We start from the raw sequence: 6,467 nt of genomic DNA, 5'->3' as shown, positions 1-6,467 counted from the left end.
CAGATGGGCACTGTGGACTGCACAGGACGGGGGCAAGAAACGTTCGTAACAATAAAAAGTGGTTAAAAAAGAAAAGGTTCTGGTTTGGGTTCAACGAACCCATATCTGAGTCATGATTCCAACATTTACTAGTTGCGTGGTCTCAGGTACATTACTTCTGTTGGCCTCAGTTTCCTCATTGGTGAAATGGGTGCTATTTACCTCAGCGTTTACTGTGAAGACTAAATAAGATAATGAGAAAAAGCTGCCTAGTACTTAGTAGGTGCTCAATAAAGGACAGCCTTTTTTTAAAAAACTTTTTTTTCACATTGAATTTTCTTTGAGTTACAGTTGATATACAATATTATGTAAGTTATGGGTGTACAATATAGTGATTCACAGTTTTTAAAGGTTATACTCCATTTATGGCTGTTATGAAATATTGGCTATGTTCCCTGTGTTGTACAATATATCCTTGTAGCTTACTTTACACATAATAGTTTATATCTCTTAATCTCCTACCCCATGTTACCCCTCTTCCGTCCCCTCTCCCCACTGGTAACCACTAGTTTGCCCTCTATATCTGTGAGTCTGTTCCTTTTTTGTTATATTCACTAGTTTGTTGTATTTTTTAGATTCCACATATAAGTGATATCATACAGTGTTTGTCTTTCTCTGTCTGACTTATTTCACTAATCATAATACCCTCCAAGTCTATCCATGTTGCTGCAATGGCATCATTTTGTTCTTTTCATGGCTGAGTAATATTCCATTGTACATATATACCACATCTTCTGTATCCATTCATCTGTTGATGGACACTTAGGTTGCTTCCATATCTTGGCAATTGTAAATAATGCTGCTATGAACATTGAGGCTGCATGTATCTTTTCAAATTAGTGTTTTTGTTTTTGTTTTGTTTTTTTGGATATATACCCAGAAGTGGGATTGCTGAGTCGTATGGTAGTTCTATTTTTAGTTTTTTGAGAAACCTGCATACCGTTTTCCACAGTGGCTGCACCAATTTACATTCCCACCAACAGTGTAGGAGGGTTCCCTCTTCTTGCCAACATTTGTTATATGTGTTCTTTTTTTTTTTAAAGGCCAATTCCTTTTTTAATAGCAAGATACAAGTAAGATATGTGTTCTTTTTGATGATACCGTTCTGACAGGTGTGAGGTGATATCTCTTTGTGGTTTTGATTTGCATTTCTCTGATGATTAGCGATGTTGAGCATCTGGTCATGTGCCTGTCGGCCATCTGCATATTCCGTCTTTGGAAAAGTGTTCACATCTTCTATCATCTTTTTCATCCGGTTGTTTGTTTCTTTTTGATGTTGAATTCTATGAGCAAGGACAGCTTTTTTAAAAGTACTGTTTCTAAATTTCTATCCAATAAAAATGGTGTGATGGGACTTCCCTCGTGGTTCGGTGGTTGAGACTTTGCCTTCCAATGTAGGGGGTGCAGGTTCAATCCCTGGTCGGGGAGCTAAGATCCCACGTGCATTGGGGCCAAAAAACCAAACCATAAAACAGAAGCAACATTGTAAAAAAATTCAATAAAAGACTCTAAAAAATGGTCCATATCCCAAAAATATCTTTTAAAAAAATGGTGTAATATAATGGGGTATGACAGGCACTTGACTCCTTCAACCTGCAGGCCATACCCAGTTAAGCCCATCCATTTACGTATTACCTGTGGCTGCTTTCTCGCAACAGTGGTAAAGTTGAGTGGTTGCAACAAAGCCTAAATTATTTGCTATCTGGCTCTTTTAAATATAATGTTTCCAGGCCCCTGCTACAAGTTGTATCAGAGTACTATATCTGTGGCCGACTCTCCTGTACACATGATGTGTGCGAAAAGATATAGAGCGCAAAGCCCTTGATATCCACCTTACCCACCCAGGGATTTTCTGTTGGATCCAAAGGAAGGGCAAGTTTTCATTGGGCTCTCAGAGGTGAAATAACGACTGAGCCTATGGGGAGAGGCCACTGGAGACCATATACCTCGCTGGACCAAACCTCCTGCTTATATATCTAAGCCTTCCTTGTTCTAGACTTAGAGGAAGAATGGAATATTCCTGGAGTCTGTCTGTCGCCTCTCTGAGTACCTGGGTCCAGGGGGGTAGGAAGCAGGCCCAATTGAGATGATGCTGTGAGAGGAAGAGCAGAGGTCTCAGAACTAAAAGTCAGACTGCCCATTCCCAAATAATCCCCAAAGCAGGAGGAAAAGGAGTCAGGTATTCATGGAGACAGGTGTGGCTACACAGGACGTTGTTTATACTTTCAGGTACCAGAAAGACCCGTGGAAATAATGGAAGGAAAATGAAGACTCTTATGAACAATGTTAGGAAGTCAATGCCAAGGATGAGAAGGGACGTGGGGAAAATGGGAGGGATGGTTGTGCCTTCGTTCTGTTCTGAGCAAGGGAGTGAACCAGGAAGGAATAGCCCGCAGCGGAGAGCAGTCATCACTACATGTATCATGATGATATAAGAAGCAACCCATGATTATTTTGCTGGTCTTCTTGTTCAAAGTGATTGAAGACCATTTCAGTGAGTTCAACCTTGATAAGAGAGGTTCAACGCCCAAGATCAGGCATAAGACGGTACCAAGGCACTTGCTGCTCTGAATCAGTGCCAGGATCCTGTCTCAGAGGAATGACCTACCAGGGTAGAGGGCAACTTGCAGCTGAGAAGGGCTTGGGTGATTCAGTAGCTGAAGAATTCCCCAAAAGCTGGAGCTCCCTGTGACATCCTGGCATTGCCAACACCTCCCCCACAACTTCTGCTTGGTCCATTTCCCTGGGTGTCTGCATCTCCATCTCCGTCGTCGCTCCTCTTCCGGGCCCTCCCTCCATGCAGCTACATCTGTAGTGAGATGTTTTCTGTTTATTGGGAACCGGAAAGAAGTGCTGGGGCCTCAGTGGTCTCCTTGGAAAGACAGGGTTTAATACATGCATTGTGCAACCGGCCTGCTTGGCACAGTAAGAGGTTTCACTTCCTGAGATGGAACGGATGCTGCCAGGTTTTGGGTCTGGGCTACAGGGTCAGGATGAGACATGGCAAAACTGCAGAGAGTACTACGTCAAAGGGCATTGCCCCATGGCTCCAAAATTTCCCTTGAGGAGAAAGAATGAGGGCTCATGCACCCTGGATACTGGTGCATGAAGAAGACGGAGTAGATTCATTCCTGACCTCTATCTGGATTCCCAGAAACAGAATGGATTCACTCAGAAATGACACGAGTCCCTTGCATACCTGCCCTCCTGTCACTGGTTTCCATCTTCCTTCACTCAGCTTGTAATCACATCAGCGACTGAGTGCCTCTCTGTGTTCTCTGTCAGGAGAGCTCACAGAGCTTACCAGACCACCGGGTCCTGTGGACCCCCAGCATAAAGAGTCTGAGGAAGGTGGTAGTTCCTTCAGTGAGACTTGAGGACCAGGGGTTCATTTCCAGGGTGGATCGTATGAAAGCAAAACAGAGTCATCCACCAGGCTCCCCAGGCAGGGCCTCTGTGGTGTCTGCACAACCAAACACCCAATTTGATGAGGACTTAGGGACTATTGCTTCCCAAACTCCCAAGAAATGGATGCATTGAACAGGATGCAGCTTTTAGATTCTCTCGGAAACATATAACTTTCCAAAGATGGGATGCTTGTGTCTGCCTTCCTGATATCAAGATACTGAGAGCCCAATCAGAGGGCTGGTTGGTGAAACCACTGCATCAGCCTTGCCCACAGTAGAGTCTATTTCCCTCCTGCCTGTGAAAGTCAGGAACTCTCTCCCATGAACCGTGTTGTGCAAGCCCAGGACTTGGCAAAGAGTAAGCACATCCTTATTTGAGTAAAAACACTGTCAAATTCCTGCTCACTATTTCAGGCAGCAAAGCTTTACTGCCTGAACTTGCATGTCACACACTGTGCTAGACCCAGCTCTAAAAGGGTTCACAGCCTCCTAAGGGAACCAGGTAAGTGAGCCAGGTTTCGATTCGGTGCTATAATAAGTGCTATAATATTGATGTGACAAAGCGGCTAGAGAAGGCACCGTTCCCAGACTCCATGCCCCATTTTTGACCCGGTCATTCATTCCTTCTTCTAGGGCTACCCTGGGGCAGTACCCTGGGCAGGCACTCTTCTGGTGTCTGAGTTAAACAAAGTCTGGTGCATTTCTGTACACTAACAGCAAAATACCTAAAGAGAAATAAAGAAAACAATGCCATTTACAATAACATCAAAATACAAATAAATTTAACCAAGAAGGTGAAAGGTCTGTACACTGAAAATTATAAGATATTGATGAAAGAAATCAAAGACACAAATAAGTGGAAAGATATCCCATGTTTGGGACTAGAGTAACTAATATTGTTAAACTGTCCATACTACCTAAAGCCATCTGTAGATTCATTGCAATCCCTATCAAAATTCCAATGGCATATTTCACAGAAATATAACAAACAATCCAAAAATTTGTATGGAATCACCAAAGGCCTTGAAGAGACAAGGCAAAGCAAAGATATAGCAAAGAATAGCAAAGCTGGAGGCATCACACTTCCTGATTCCAGACTATATTACAGAGATGTATATCTCTATGTAGAGATATGCAATATGTATGTAAAAGAATATTATTTAGCCCTAAAAAAGAAGAAACTCCTGCTGTTTGTCACAACGTGCATGAACCTTGAGGGTGTTATGCTAAGTAAAATAAGTGAGAGAAATTCCAATACTATATGATCTCACCTATAAGTGGGATCTTAAAAAAAAAAAAAAAGCAAAACTCACAGGAACAGAGAAAAGAATAGTGGTTGCCAAGGGCTAGGGGTTGGGAGAAATGGGGAGATGTTGGTCAAAGGGTACATACTTTCAGTGATAAGATGACTAAGTTCTGGGAATCTAATGTACAGTATGGTGATTATTGTTAACTATATTGTATCACTGTATCATATGGCAGAAAGTTGCTAAAAGAGTAGATCTTAAATGTTCTCACCACCATATATATATATGTATGTATATGTATATATATATGTGTGTGGTTATGGATGTGTTAACTAACCTCATTGTGGTAATCTTTTTGAGATATATATATATATATATATATATATATATATATAAATATATACCAAATCATCATGTTGTACACCTTAAACTTATACAACGTTATATGTGAATTGCATTGCAATAAAGCTAGAGAAAAAAACAAAGTCTAATAACTCTTGGACTTACCAAGGGATATAGCCTCAGCTGAATATTCTTTTTTTTTTTTTTTTTATTTTTTGTGGTACGCGGGCCTCTCACTGTTGTGGCCTCTCCCATTGCGGAGCACAGGCTCCGGATGCGCAGGCCCAGAGGCCATGGCTCACGGGCCCAGCCGCTCCGTGGCATGTGGGATCCTCCTGGACCTGGGCACGAACCCGCATCCCCTGCATCAGCAGGCGGACTCTCAACCACTGCACCACCAGGGAAGCCCTGAATATTCTTATTTGTAAAAATTTTCGCTTTTCAGAGTTAACAGAAAAAAATTCTTTTAGGCAAAAAACATCTCTGCATCTTAAAAAGGGAATGTGATCACGAAGCCTGACTTATTCACAATCTTTTCAAATATGTTCTCAATCCAGGCTCATTTCACTGTTCACCAAACATTGATGTAGATTCCATATGCAATTGGCTAGGGTACCAGCACCTGGTCTGAATGGGTTGGATGAGCTTGTCTCCAAGGTTTCCCCAGCCCTATCTGGAGCCTGAACCCCTGCACTACTGTGTTTTCTCTGCTTCATCCTAGCAAGATCAAGTGTCTCCCCAGAGGCTCCCAGTAATTACTCCCCAGTAATTGACCCGGAGCCCCCAAGGTAGAAAACAGCACGCTGGGTGCAGAACTGGCAGGGTTACTGTTACCTCATTAGGCCCATTTATCCATCTCCAAGTGGGAAGGTTCCTAAACTTATGTGCAAAGAGTGAGGGAGCATTTGTATGTGTGTCTCTCCGCGTGTCTTCCACTTTACCCCAGAGATCCTAAATTAAAACGTCCTTCTAACCTAGGAAAACCCAGTATTTTTGATTGACATCATCTGCACAATAGTTGTCAGAAAAAACGACATATATTTGCATGATGACACATTTGCAAACATATGTCACAGTTTGCTACCACTTGCCCTTCCAAGGATTAGAAAATTATTTCAGTTTACCCTCTCCCAGAAGTGCCCATCCATCCTCTTTTTTTTTTTTAACTTGGTTGCAAAATCAGTTAACCAAACCGGGAAATTTCTCAGCTCCTCACTTCTGCTTTTGAAGGCCATAAAATAGTGAGGGAGAAACTGACAGACAGCATACTTCTTGGAGGCACAACAGGCCACTCAGGGATTCTATTCTCTCCAGGCAGCCTTCATTGCCCAGGTACCACTTTAATTCTTCCTTATGACTAGGTCCTAAGGGAGTCTCTCCCTCCCTCTCTCTCTCTCTCTCTCTCTCTCTCTCTCTCTCTCTCTCTCTCTCT

The 6,467-nt window shown here is 42.5% G+C and overlaps 1 protein-coding gene across 1 annotated transcript in view; it reads left to right on the top strand.

The window, feature by feature from the left end:
• Positions 1–6,303: 6,303 nt before the first annotated feature.
• Positions 6,304–6,467, top strand: part of IL1B (interleukin 1 beta) — an 8,957-nt gene continuing 8,793 nt past the window's right edge. Inside the window, exon 1 of the mRNA XM_007446019.1 lies at positions 6,304–6,367. The gene's annotated coding sequence lies outside the window, so the exon portion shown is untranslated. The remainder of the gene's footprint in view (positions 6,368–6,467) is intronic.

Source organism: Lipotes vexillifer, unplaced genomic scaffold (assembly GCF_000442215.2).
Source record: "Lipotes vexillifer unplaced genomic scaffold, Lipotes_vexillifer_v1.1 scaffold1275, whole genome shotgun sequence".
NCBI lineage: Eukaryota > Metazoa > Chordata > Mammalia > Artiodactyla > Lipotidae > Lipotes > Lipotes vexillifer.
This window is presented reverse-complemented; position numbering and strand designations above follow the sequence as displayed.